The 14,088-nt window shown below is 38.5% G+C and overlaps 1 long non-coding RNA gene across 1 annotated transcript; it reads right to left on the bottom strand.

Moving 5' to 3' along the window:
• Window positions 1–7,491: 7,491 nt before the first annotated feature.
• LOC118120301 lies at window positions 7,492–14,088 on the bottom strand. Its single transcript, XR_004698200.1, has 3 exons — window positions 13,979–14,088; window positions 11,789–11,869; window positions 7,492–7,779 (listed from the first exon to the last, which is right to left on the bottom strand). It is a non-coding gene; the product is annotated as an uncharacterized LOC118120301 (long non-coding RNA).

The raw sequence follows: 14,088 nt of genomic DNA, 5'->3' as shown, positions 1-14,088 counted from the left end.
ATGTTAACAAACCCGTGACACTGCAGACCCACAGGGGAAGAAGGGAACAGATCTGATGATAGGGAGGAGAGATTCCTCCTCTTGACAGAGCACCGCTCGCTGTTGGCAACACAGTTGGGATTGTTAGTGGAGAACATAAACCATGCCAGATATATGGTGTGCTTAAAGAGATAAACATAACCCCAGTTAGGTAATGAATATAAAAAGACCTTCAAGCGATTCCCAAAGCAATATAAACACACCTTAAAGTTTTATGAAATGTTACCCTCATTTGTTAACATGTTGAGGGAGAAAAAAGGGTTTTAAGTTGCCAAACTTACTTAATACTTCAAGGTTCATAAAACTACAAGACACCACTATTGTAAGTTAGTGGGTAATATGTGTTCCTGTGTGATAGGAACACAAATTGTGAATTATGAACAAAGAACTAAAATATTTACATTGTCTTTTGCTCATAATAATTGAGCTTAACTATAGGATAAGAATGCAAAATATTCCATATAAATCTCATATTGACATTAGCTTATACTGTCAAGAAAAAATGCAATATATTGATTAGAATATGAATTTGGTTCAGTCCAGTGTTATTTGTTGATTAAAAACAATATTTTTAAGGATGATCTATTTGAGTATGTTGATAAAATGCAATGGGATTTTTTTTACATAAAAACCCATAAATCTATTACACTCCCATGGACCATAAGTTCAGAGGTGACCTCCCACATGTTAGCACTGCAGTGTTCAAACTTGTTCAAATTCATCTTAGTTTTAGGAAGGAGAGTATTGGATGTCACATTTCCTCCTAGTGCAATATTTCCAAAATATGACTGTCATCAATATGATTTGCCAACATTGTAATTTAACAGATATCAACACGAGGTTGTGACAAACATGATGATAACAACTTTTTTTGTGGAAAAAAACTATCTCAGTGCAGTGACACGGCCTTCTGAGTGAGCAGGGTGTTAATTAAACCCCCAAACACAAGACTTATCGATAAAGTCTTCAGAATTTAATGCCTTGGGAGCTGCTGCCATGGATGTGAGGAGATTGGGAGGGTTATTTACACCATAAGGGCAGAGTTAATCTGCCTTGATGCTCTTAGATCTCTAATCAAATAGAAAGAGTTTGTAAATACCGCACAATAATCCACCCGACCCAAGTGGCAAAGGGTAGACTCACTTCTGGAGCTAACAAATAGATCGGGTTCAATTTGACAAAACATGGAGACATTTAGAACAGTATCTTTCCAAAGAAATCTTTTAAGACCATTCATTGCTCTAAATTGTGCTGCCAAGCTACTGATAGAAATGTCTCATTCCTGGTGTTTAAGGCATTTTGCTGTTTATCATTCCAAGATTACATACTCTTATTTTCAGTGTGTGTGTATATATATATATGACTGATATATTCTGTATAATATGTGAAGCTCTGAGCCTATATTTACACATGGATATGCATAATAAAAATTGCCAATGTTTCCTGAGATGTTATCAAACCCTTAACATTTTTTTTATTTAGGTTTGACATTTTAAATATTAACCATACACTTTATTATAAATATGAATAAATACAAAGAAGACTATAACCAAATATATAGAACTTGAACTGATGATGTAAAATGTACACCTGAATGAAAATCTTTCTGCACCGTTTACTCTAGAATAAAAGTTTTCTTATTTGCGCATATCGGCAAAAAATAAATGCAGATACCAATAGGCCTATTATTGTGAAGGGTTCATAACAGCTAAATGTGTTGGTCTGGCTCTAATATTATGTTTGTGCTGCATAGATGAAATTTGCTTTAGTGTGAAGGCACTGGCACAATGTATGACCTTTCTACTGAACCACATAAATGCCTTAAATATTATGAGACCAGTCCTCTGGTGTGAGACCAAGTTAGCCGAAAATGCGATGAATTGCACAAATGCCACCGTACGACACGGGCATCAAACTGAAAAAAACCTTTTGCTTTGATGTTTGGTTACAGTCCTCACAGATAAAATAGTGTAATAATAGGACAATAATCTTGTCCAAAAATGAGGCAATGTGCTTATCCTCTATACTGGAAGAATTCCATTGTCCATCTCCTATGAAACCAATCACACTCTGAAACCAGGTAAAAAAAAAAAATCAGGCGGGAGAAGTCTTTGATTTTTCAATACACTGTGGTTCGTATGCATATTTCCTGGTTTATTCATATCAGCCATACAACTGTGAGAGCCTTACGGCCAAAACCTCTGCTGAAAGGATTAAGTTCAAAGGCAAACGAGAAAATTACTCACAGACTCAAAGTCTTCAGCCGTGCAGAGGGGCCTTCTTAAAGGGACGAGTCTTCACCATGTCCCACACGCGGCGAGCTGAGTGGTCACACAGCCTTTGGCAGTCAAACTAGCCACAGCACTGATGTATTTGAAACTTTCCCTTCTCACCTCATACACAAGACTTGATATTCTCTCGACGCTCCACAGGTATCTCCCTCAGGTGTCTCATGTCACAGGTAGTGAAAGCAAACTTTCTAAGAGGATTTGTATTAGACCTGCAGGATGTAGAGGCGGGGATGAGTTTTTCTCTGACACCAAGTTCTCTTTGAGTTTGTTGATGTGATTGAACTAAAAGTATTACAATCCTGCTAATGCTGTGGTGGATGAAGAAGCTGCAGACACGCAATGAGAGCAAAGGTGCAGAGCTAGTGCCGGACTTAAAGGGTTAATGACAAACACCGCACCATGTAGAGAGGTCTTTCTGGCAAACTTCTGCCATCGCCATCCCTCTCGATTAGTGCGGGAATCACCGGCAGGGGAGTGACACTGGGTCAGTTTCACCCCAGGCCCGGGAAAAGGGAATGTGTTGTTGTGCAGCTCATCAAACATAAGGAAGTGGCATATACAGGCTTTTATAGGGAACAGTGGGCGAGGCAGGAAACCAAGAAGGAGCACATTTCCATTCAATTTCATTATCTCTTTCCATAACAAAACCTTTTTCATCAGCTTTCCACCTTCACACAAACAAATCCAAGTTCAAATCTATGTAGACCACTCTAAAAAATGGAAATTAATGAAAGCTCCCATTAAAAGCTTTCTTTCTTCTGAGTGAAAATCTGGAATTTCTAATGCAACGTGTTCCGACTGTTCTTGATTAAGAGGCATGATAAAGTTTACTGATCGACAATTAACTTAAATTTATCTCACCGCAGCAATACATTTGAGGGGATTCAAAATGTAGTTTTAGGTTGAAAGCACAGCAGTGAAAGACAAATTGGTGTTGTAATTGTTTTGTCTGAAAACAATGACAGAATAATTCTGGCTTAATAGGACTGAGTACTAAAAGTGCATCAACAAAAAACTAACTCTGCCTGTGTGTGTGTTGGTACGGAATAGTACCAATAAAACAGCAGATGTTATTTCCTTCCCCTGTCACTCAAAGAAAGAATTATGTTGAGAGGAACTCAAGCCAAGACTAAAATCAAAACATAAGGAAAAACTGTACAAAATATTTATAACAATGAACACCACAACATTCAAACTGGTTTCAATAGCTGCTTTCAGACATGAACTCCAGATATTCTACTGACATTATCCGAAGGGGTTTCTGTGTGACATCAAATGTCTGAGTCAGTTGCTGTTTTCCTGCCAAGTAGTAAAAACTCTGAATGAGCCCATGTGAGAATACAGCAGGGGATTATCTGGAGGATTCACTGCAAGCAAGTGGGCGCAGTGATGAAGTTTTTAAAACACACAACCGGCACAAAACTGGAACAAATGAAAATAATACACAAATGTCTCATGATGAAAAAGAGGAGCCATAAACGTAGAGGACACAGACAAATATATCAACTTGGAAAGACAATAAGATTCATGAGCTTTCGGTCAAAAGGGCTGACGCCAGTGTCGATGTGATGAACACGTGACGCAGCTGTACTTATACGTCACATCCTGCCTCCTGAAGGCTGCACCCAGACGCCACCCTTCGCCTGAATGCTCTGGAGATTTTCCTGTTGTTGTGAAGGCAACTGACCCAAAGAATCTCCTGCTGTGTTCTTCATATGTGAAATGCAAACTCCAGACAAAATCCAGACCCCAAATGTTGAGGCTGATCAGTGCATTTTGTTTAGGTTTAGGTACCTAAACTACTTGGTTTAAGTTAAGGAGAAGATCGAGCTTTGGGTTCCTTTCTATACCATTTAAACCATCCACTCCTGTGTCAGCATTTTGAAGTTGAGACATGAGCACTGGTGGGATGTTGACAACTTTTTGCAAACATAGAGAAATCTGAAAAGATGTTTTTAGACCTTGAGACCCTTTGACTCAAATACAAGTATCTGATTTTAACTCACTCGGCCGGAGGGAACATGCTCTCTACTGCAAATGTTACAAACATCATGGTGTCAGGAATCACTTTTCTCTGAACTCATTTCTGGATGTCATAGTGATGTTTAACTCGCACATAGTCAAACTCTCAAAACTTATCAGGAGATGACACATCCCTCCGGCAAACCACACATATCAAAAGGCACCACTTCAATATGCGTGATTAACATAATCTTGACATTTCGTGAAACAATTTTAAATGATTTTTGAGGTCTGCTCTATAACCAAATGATTTCAGACAGGCACATTGTCAGGCAGATGCACAGACATGCTGATCTCTAGATCCCCCGGGCTTATGTGTCAGGGGGGTACAAAATTAAAACTGGTCTACACAGAACTATAACGTGTCGGTTAATCAAGGCTTCTTGTCATCTTTTCTATTGTCAGCGCCACATCCTGTTTATATAGTGTGTGTCGACATGCTGAGGCCTAGGTGGCTTTAATTAACGCTTAAATAATTCACACGTCGTTCGAGCAATTTATCTTGGAATGTTAACTTTGGATTTGAGAAAAAATACTTTCTGCTGCACTCATTTCAGAGTTGTTAATTGAGTTTGGGGAAAAAGAAAGTCAGTCTCCCTCACATTGTTCCTGATAAAGCTCCTGGCTATCTCTCAGTGTCATCGCAGATTAAGGATTTAACTCCCGTCTACCAGCACCAATTGAACATCCACATGACAGGTCAATTCTGTTTCAGTGAGAGACTCTCTCTTCCCAGTGAGTTTTAAATGTGTTAAAAGTTGATGATAAATAATAAATAGTACAATCATTTTCTCAAAACGGTCAATTATCAGTATTTTTGATAACTGTTGCATCACACCACTGCCTATTTCAGCTCATTCTCCAACATGATTATCGCCTGTATTGTAAGTTTGTTATCTGAAGCAAGTCAATCCCAGTGTGTCTGTGCTAAGACAGCATGTGCAGCTTCATTTTCACATTGCATTGTATGTTTATTCAATAATGTCCAGCCATCAGTGCCGATGCAACTGTAACAGGGTCTGTTAGACAAGGCGGCAAAATAGGGGGAAATAATATTCTGTAATCTGTTCAGTGTTTGTTTATTACTGCTGCATAGTATTATATTAAAATCACAGGATGACAATGGGTGTTCATTAAACAGTGATAATGATTTTTTAATCTCACTCGATTTGGATTTTCCCATAATGCTCCAGAATTACCCTGAACTAGCTTGGCAGCAGCAGACAGGGTTTTTACCTCTTATCACCGCAAATAGACTGAAAAAACATATTCTTCCTTAATTAGTTTCGCAAAAATTACAACACCCAGCTAATTAATATTTTCATGACTTTAATAAAATGATGGATTAGATGAATTGCATTGCCCCCCGCAACACTCAGCTTAAATTGCTAGAAGAAAATATACAAAAAAGAGGTATATTTTGAGACCATTTGGGGGAAAACATTGTTCATGAATTTGCTTTCCAATCTCTTTCCTCAGAAACAGATTACTGAGAGCTGACTCTTGTGTTCATCAAAGTTTTAGTCAATCAATGTTTCCTGCTCAATGTGAATAGTGTGTCTTGCAATAACTAAAACATTATCACTGAAATGGCAAAACACTAGAACATTACCATACGTAACATGGCGGGATCGGGTTTGGGCATCCAAAGGTCAAGCAAGGTCAAGTCAAACCACAACTTCCTTTCCCTCAAGAGTTAAAAAATAAACTCTCAACTGTCAATTTTAGAATCGTGCTTAAAACTGCAGCATTATTGGGCTGTAGTTTTGACCTTGAGCCGAGTAAAATCGACCCACATCTTTTAATTTCTCCCATGGTGCGAGCACCCCAGTCTTATTATCATCCCAAATGGAAATTACTGGATATGTTCATCAGAAAAGACCGTGCTCATTAACATTAACTGAATTCACAGACACTCAAACACCAACTGTGCCAGAAAAATGCAACACATTACAAATCAAAGAATTTATTTCAAACTTGGCATGAAAACTGAATGCAAAGCTTGTCTATTTAGAGCAAATTTATGATTGCTGTGAGACAGTAAGTATGGAGTATGGAAAGGGTTTTAGGAAGGATTCAGGTGGCAGGTATTATAACTGCAGCACAGGTCATGATGAATCTGCTATTTGCTTGGGTATTATCCTCGAATTTAAAATGAGCCAAATTCTGCACTCTCAGTATAAAAAAAACAGACAAAAGCAGCCAGACTGCAGTTGCTGTGCAATCTTCTCTGGACCACAGGCACAGTAGTAACACTAATCATCCAAGATGCCCAAGAGGTTGACAGAACAACATTATCTACTTGGTTATTAAATTAAATAACTGAAACAAAATGGCGCTTCCTTAACCTTCTCTCTGATCAAACAATATATCCTCCTCTATTTTCCTTTTCTTATCTATTAGCAATAGTATTCTCGGGTCTCTTGAATTTTAGTCCATTCAGCCACCTGGAAATCTGCTTTGTGAATTATAAGAGGGGGGGAGCCATTCACACTGAGCCTGTCAGGATCTTTACCTGTGTGGTCAATACAATCTTTTCTTAAAGGAAACATGTTTTTTTGAATTTGTTTTACTTTGAGCCGTGCCGAAAACTACAAGACGCAAGTGTTTTATCTGCAGTAGATTCTAAGACCATCAACTTATCACAAGCCAACACAAAGATGTATATTTAATATAATTGCATCTTGTGGCCGTATGCACCTGCAATCTTGTCAAGTTGCAGCTGACATCCATGTCTTTCCAGACTCATCACATATGCAGTGAAGGCTTTCAATGGATTTATTAGAAGGTTTTAAGCATATGTTGTCATAAATAGCGAATGAATACTTGAGTTATGGCCAAATACATGTATTGTGAGGTCACAGTGACCTTGACCACCAGAATCGAACGTCTTCAGCCTTGGGTCCAAGTGATAGTTTGAACCAAATTTGAAGAAATTCCCCTAAGGCGTTAACTGAGATATCGTATTCACAAGAGTGGGACTAGTGGACAGACGGACGACCTGACAGCATAATTCCTCCGGCCGCAGCTGTTTCCAGAGGAGACTCATAAAAACTGAAGAAATGTACTTGCACACACAGATTAGATTTGTATTTACATTGGACAAATGCTTTGGTTCATGTTGGAGACAGACAATCTCTATTTTTAATGTTTATTGTAAATTGTCATCAATAGCATTTTGTTCACCACTTTCACATGAGGCACTAAACCCTGATAGTGTATGAGTAGATGTGTCCGCCTCACAGGACACTGACAATTCTCATAAGTCATTAATATACGTACCATGACTTGCTCACCATTCAATTTTCAACAAAGACATCTCGCATTGATTGCAACTGTTTTCTCAAGCTGCTGGTTAGAAAAGAAGTCCAGTTGTTTCTCATTCAATCACCAACCCCGCTGGACTTCTGTCCCTGATCAGCAGGACCTGGTTTTTGCAAAGATGACATCAAAAAAAGGAGAAACTCAAAGTTACTCTCAGGAGAAACGTCTCTGATGAACAGAGTAATAAAGCACCAACGTCTCCAATGGGGATTTAGTGATTCTGCTTGACCTTGAAAGTCAATAGCAATCTGAAGTCTCTCCCTGATCCAACACAGACTGATCGTTTGTCGAGATTCATTTGAGCTATTTGGGTAAAATCTAAAAATCTAAATTAAATTTAGGTGTAGATATCTAGCTACTTCTTCCTGAGGCTTCATAAGGTACTGAATGTTAAGTGTTTTCCTCAATGCTCAACAAAACTGATGAAGGGGTAGAAAAGTTACTTACACTTCTTAATTATACATCTACTAGATTTTATTCGTAAATTGTATTATTGGATAGCCTTAATATTTGCCATTAAAAAAAACTAATTAATTTCATAATTGAATTACTGTATCTCTTGTGTAATCAGACTCCCTGTAGAAGACAACGTTTTTTGTTGTAACACATCACATTATATCCTGTATGAATGCCACTGTTCCTGTATTTGCAGCACGTTTCTTTATGTTTTTTCAAAATGGTGAATGTTTTCTACATTGGTTACGCTTCTCATGTTGCAATGTTTTGAGCTCCCTTGGTGATTGTAGAAATACTCCATTTGACATTGTGTGTGTGGGTCTATAATACAGAACACATTTAGATTGGTTACATTAGCAAAAAAAAATATCTAAATAAAGGATGAATTCAGTTTAGCATTCACAGTTTCATGTTCCTGGTATTGTGAATGGGGGCCCACTGGGATACCATTATATTATGTGCTGGGACAATTGAAGAGAATGGAGCCATCGTTGAAGTTATGAGTAAAACAAACTAAGCTTTTCCTACTAAGAAATGTCTGGTGTGAAAAAGGCCAATTCTGACATTGAGTCAATAAACACTAGAAAGTACAATGAGTGAACTGTGAGTATATTGCCCTGCTGCTGGGCTCATATTCTTCTTGTGTGCTTTGTCTTTACGCCGCTGACAAAGCACACCAACGGAAACTCTGCTTAAATTGTTTCATCCATCTGAAATGTGCTTGTTTGGTCTCTGTCTATGATAGTGTACAGGAAATGGCTATTCATGACAACACGTGCCTGTTTAATGTGGGTTTACCTTCATCTGAATTGAAAAACAAAGACCGGTGAGAAGCTACATTGTTGTTATTGTCCTCTCGGATCGAAGGCCAAAGTTAGGTTAAGTGACGCAGCTAACTCATTAGCTCAGACTTAAGATGAAGATAACAATTGTCAAGATTAAACATATTGTGATAATTAAGTGATTCCCTTAGAGGGGAGAGATCCCAGTGAGGCACCACTATTCTTTTATGACTCTGTGGGAGAGGTTTTCTTTCTTCATATCAGTGAATCAGAGTTCTCCATGGCCCATCATGTTTATGATAACATGCTGGTTATTAAATGGAAGATTGAACCTTTCATAATGAGGGGGAAAGTAAAATGTGCACTTTGTAATATTGAAAAACATACTATTTTAAATCAGAGTTTATGGTTAGGTTAGGTATTTAACTAAAAAACAACATTTTAGTTGAATCTCCATAGGCCTGGTTGCCAACTTTGATAAATCACTGAGGTGTTAAGAACAAATGGAGCAGGAACATAAGTTATAGACTTTAAAGTATATCATTAACTTTAACAACACGCCCTCAGCTTATTATTGATCAGTTTAAGTTTCACAAGCATCGCACGGCATTCTTTAGGAACACTTTGGATTTTACCAGCTCCCCTTATTGCAGTCAGTGGGTTGATTTAAAACTCATCTAATTAATTATTCAAGGGTATTATTTTCTACATTGAATCTATTTCCTGCATCAGCGATGCCAGTAATGGCTCCCAGAGGAGTCAGGAGTGCCACGCTTTCACCTTCTCTGCTTATAACACACTGCCTTCAAAATAGCGCTTGAAACTAATTCCGCACACATGCGCACACATGCACACAAATCAATGTTTCAAGGGCTTGCAGCATTTAGCAAAGTACTCTACTAAGTCATGTTCTGTTCTTGGCAAAGTGCAGGGTTTTGTCAGTGCGCTTGGTCCAACTGAAGTCGTTTCAAAGATGAGATGCACGGAAAAGTTACTGAATTTGCACCATTGGTGAGCCAGGAAAGCTTTGGGAGTTTCCCCATTGGCCATTGCTCTTTCAAAATAAACTGGCGCAAACAGTTCTTCAGTTGAACTCCACTCCCCAACACCGCCTTGTTTACCCTTTTTAAAAAAAGTACCTATAGCCACAAATTCAGCAACTTTATCTTTTATGGAAAAGCGCGGCCAAGACTGTCTGCACTGCAGCCCTGAACTTCTCTAGCCATTACCCAGAGGAGCCGTATGTGTGAATGCAAATGTCCAAATCAGTTGAACTGGACATTAAAGCGACTTTATCCTGCCAGCTCCCTCATAAAAAGTCTGTGTAATGAGAAAATATAAGGGCAGTATACTGTAATGTATTCAACCCAGAAAATTGACGTACTAACACTATTTAAAATACTTATATTTGTATAAAGACTAAATAAATGATTGCTACCAATTTAAGAGACTTGTTATCTTAGTATTATGTGGCAAATTAGTATATCCAATATGATGCATTTCTTTCTTGCCAATCATCTGATATCCATTCTAAAGTGCTTCTCCTATAGAGATGCAGAATGAACCGGCTTTCGAAGGTAAATATTTTTCCATTACAAGACTTAATTGCAGTAACAAGGACAATTGATAGCAATGTCAGTTTAGCCACAAACAACATATCACGCAGATAAACCCCATTTCATTTAAATGAAATGTGCCAAGTAAATCCAATGTCTCATTATTGCCTGCTGATAATTTGTAGTGTTTTATAAAGATGTTTTGCAAAGCCATGACAGATTCTGCACGACTGGCCCCATCAAAATGACATTTTTGTTATCATTAAGCCTCGGCGAGAGCATTTAATATAGACGGCAAAACTGTATTTCAATAATTATGGTGGGATTATATACATTGAAAAAGATTGATAGGGAAACTAGTGGGGACACCAATAATAATAAAAAATAAGTTTGCATAAAATCCTGTGCATTGGGAGAAGAGTAAGGGGTGGAAGGGTGCAGATAAAAGGCAGTAAAAGCTGCCTAAAAGAGAAAGATAAATCAGAAATTACTCTGCACAAAGGATCCAAGAGATCCATTAATATGCCTCTGCCTGTTTCTCATTCAAACAGACAGCATAGAGAGTGATGGAAGGGGGGTGGAATGGAGTCTCACCTGCAAGATTTCAAATATTATTTTTTTTTATTCTCATTTGCATCAGAGTAGTTATATTGTTAAATTTTAAGTTTCATAAAAAGGTTCAAACTCATTTGAGAATATATATATATATATATATATATATATATTTGTATCTGTGCTTGCATGCTACACCACTGCCCATCCTTGAGGAAATGCAGGAGCATGAGTCATGAGATACTTAAACTAGGTTTATGTGTCTGAATCAAAATCCAGTGATAAGACTCTATGTAGTCTCCTCATGAATATATCAGAGCCTACACCAACACCTGCTTTTAGGCTCAGGCATGCATCTGCATCTAACAGGGGGATCTCAACTATTTAATCCGCAGCAAAGATTTGTGTATTGTATAATCAATATGAAATGTGACGTACTGTAATGTGGTGTGTTTTGCCGTCCTTACAGGTGCAGAAGGAACACTACAAGTAAGTAAAGGAAAAGCCTCTAATTCTAGCCTGCAGCTTATTTACTTTAAGTGCCACAAAGTCAACCAAATACAACACAGCTTTGCTCAAACAATCACTGGGGGTCACGCACACACGCACAAGACATGGTCTGGCATTAATGAATACCCACAGTGCCCTCTACTGGGGACAAAAGAAATGCACCAGTAAACTTCCTCTTTGACAGGAGTCAAGCTGAACAGGAGTTCCAGTTTCGGGAAACAGGTGTTCACATCAATAAAAAATGAAATGTTCCTACCTGTAATTGCTCTGCCCCGGGCCTCTGCCACACTCTGAGCAACCGGTGTACAACTTGACAGGATAGTGCCCCTCTGGAGATCTGTGAAAAGAAAACATTGTGTGTATTTATTTTTTGAATGTTTCCTAAACGGCGAACTCAAGAGAGTTTACCTCGTACCAGTAGGAAATATTGTTGTAATATAATTTTAGTATCAGTACTACACATACAGGTGTCACAAGAGTCACATTACTAATAGATTTATGTGGATTTGTGTGAGTTAGTTGTGGCAATGTTCGGAAAAGAAGTAAAGTTCAAGTTCAATGTTGGCAAATGTGGGTTTTTTGGAGCAAACCAACCATTTTCCTTTCCATATGAGCTGTGAATCAGTTAGATAAAATAGTTTTATGCTCACAGTAGAAGTTTAGTAGAGTAGCTGAAAAGTAATTTACAGTTCCACTTGTTGTAAACTTGTTTTGAACACAGCGGCACATCCGACAAAATAGGCGGAAACACACTCTGCTACTGTAATGACGATATTATCCTGACGGCACAATGTGTGGTCAGCTCTAGCTGAGTAACTCACTCGGTTAGAACTCCCTCAGAGCAACGGAAGCTGATGTGTAAGTGAACATAACTACACTTTGACAAGACATCAATATACATAAGTCTATTTTAATGCAGTGGGTTGTCTGACAGCTTCTGCCAGCACAGCAGAAGCAAACATCCCCTCAGGATGGGGTGTTTTCTCAAACGCTTTAATCTTAGATGTACAGAATTTGCAAAATTATGTTCTTATGGAAATGATGCAAATAATCACACTGCCATCCTCCATTAGTATGTGACAGCCCTGCATTATGCAATGCAATGCATAATGTTCTGTCCACCAACCACTATTGCATTCAGAAGGCAGAGTGATGCTGTGCATGTCTAATAAATAATTCAGGAGGATACATTTGGACCATCTAGCCCACTGCATAAATCAAGAAGCTTTCCAGCCTCACATTATCAAGGCCTTACTTGGCTGCTTGGCCCTTCTGCACTCCAGCAACTGTCAGTGGTTACTGATAAGCATCTGTGTAACTATACTCTCATGTGTGTGTCTGCTCTTTCTATGGATCAGGGGTCCATGCTTCACTACATAGACTTCAATCTGTTGATTTTCTTATTCACTTCAAGGATGCGTTGGCTTATTTCCCACGAACGCTGCTAGTGTGACTCTGTGAGTCATGTTAACTCTGCACTCACCACCTCTGCTGTTGAGGTTTGGTTTAACCGGAGGACTCACTCCAAACAAACTACAGTATATTAGGGAAACCAGTGCCAGCCTCCTACAGCTTCCCATGAATCATTAACACTCGTCTGAAATCAATCATTTGATGCAGCCTCACAAACTAAAACAAATACAACAAATGAGCACGATATCAACTGGAATCGTTGAGGTCTTAAAACAAGATTTTGACAGAGGCTCCTTCTCCATCAAGACTTGTTGGACCCTGTACAAATTTGGAAAACATGAAATTAAGCAGGGCCGTATAATGAGGTGTAGATTTTGGCTTTAGGGGCCCCTGGAGGTCCCTGGGTTGTTAATTGAGCCTTGGGTCCAGACATCCTGCCCCGGAAAATGTCTCTAATATTAATAAAAAAATATCCCAATACCATATACATACTTTACCTCATAACTGCAATTGGGATTTATTTAGATAATGAAATAGTTAAATATAAAAAAGCAGTAAAATCAGGTACATCTCCAAGACTCCCAAATAGCAAGTTTATCTTTCTTTAATGATGCGAGTTCGAAGCCAACCATTACGACAAGTTTCTTTATTTACATTTAAGCATGTTCTGCATAATATAATGTCTTAGTTTAAACATTGGTTGGTCAAAATATATATTTGTCTGGTTACAGCTTTAACTACTAACCCACCTTGACCCCACGTGACACTCCTCATTTAGTCATTTAGTCATTTATCAGTATGTTGATGAGTGGTTTTAATGCTCATATTCCTTCTGTGGTATATTTTTTACTTTACAGTTTAACAATTATCTAAATTTTCCCGAAATATAAAACATGACAATTAGAAGTTGTGTCACTTATTGTTATGAACATCTTCCTCAGGGGAAACGTCCCAGTTACAGACGCCACATTACTGTTGGCAGACAGGTAACCATTACAAGATTTCAGCCCACAGGCGGTTTGACAACACTCACCTCTGTGTTAACCTCCCTCATCCATGTCGGGATGAAGCTCGTCCCGTCAACACGTCGGTGAACGAGCGTGAACCCTGAACACCGCGGCTAGCGACGTGTTAGCATCACTG

The sequence above is a fragment of the Hippoglossus stenolepis genome, chromosome 13 (genome assembly GCF_022539355.2).
Source record: "Hippoglossus stenolepis isolate QCI-W04-F060 chromosome 13, HSTE1.2, whole genome shotgun sequence".
Lineage (NCBI taxonomy): Eukaryota > Metazoa > Chordata > Actinopteri > Pleuronectiformes > Pleuronectidae > Hippoglossus > Hippoglossus stenolepis.
This window is presented reverse-complemented; position numbering and strand designations above follow the sequence as displayed.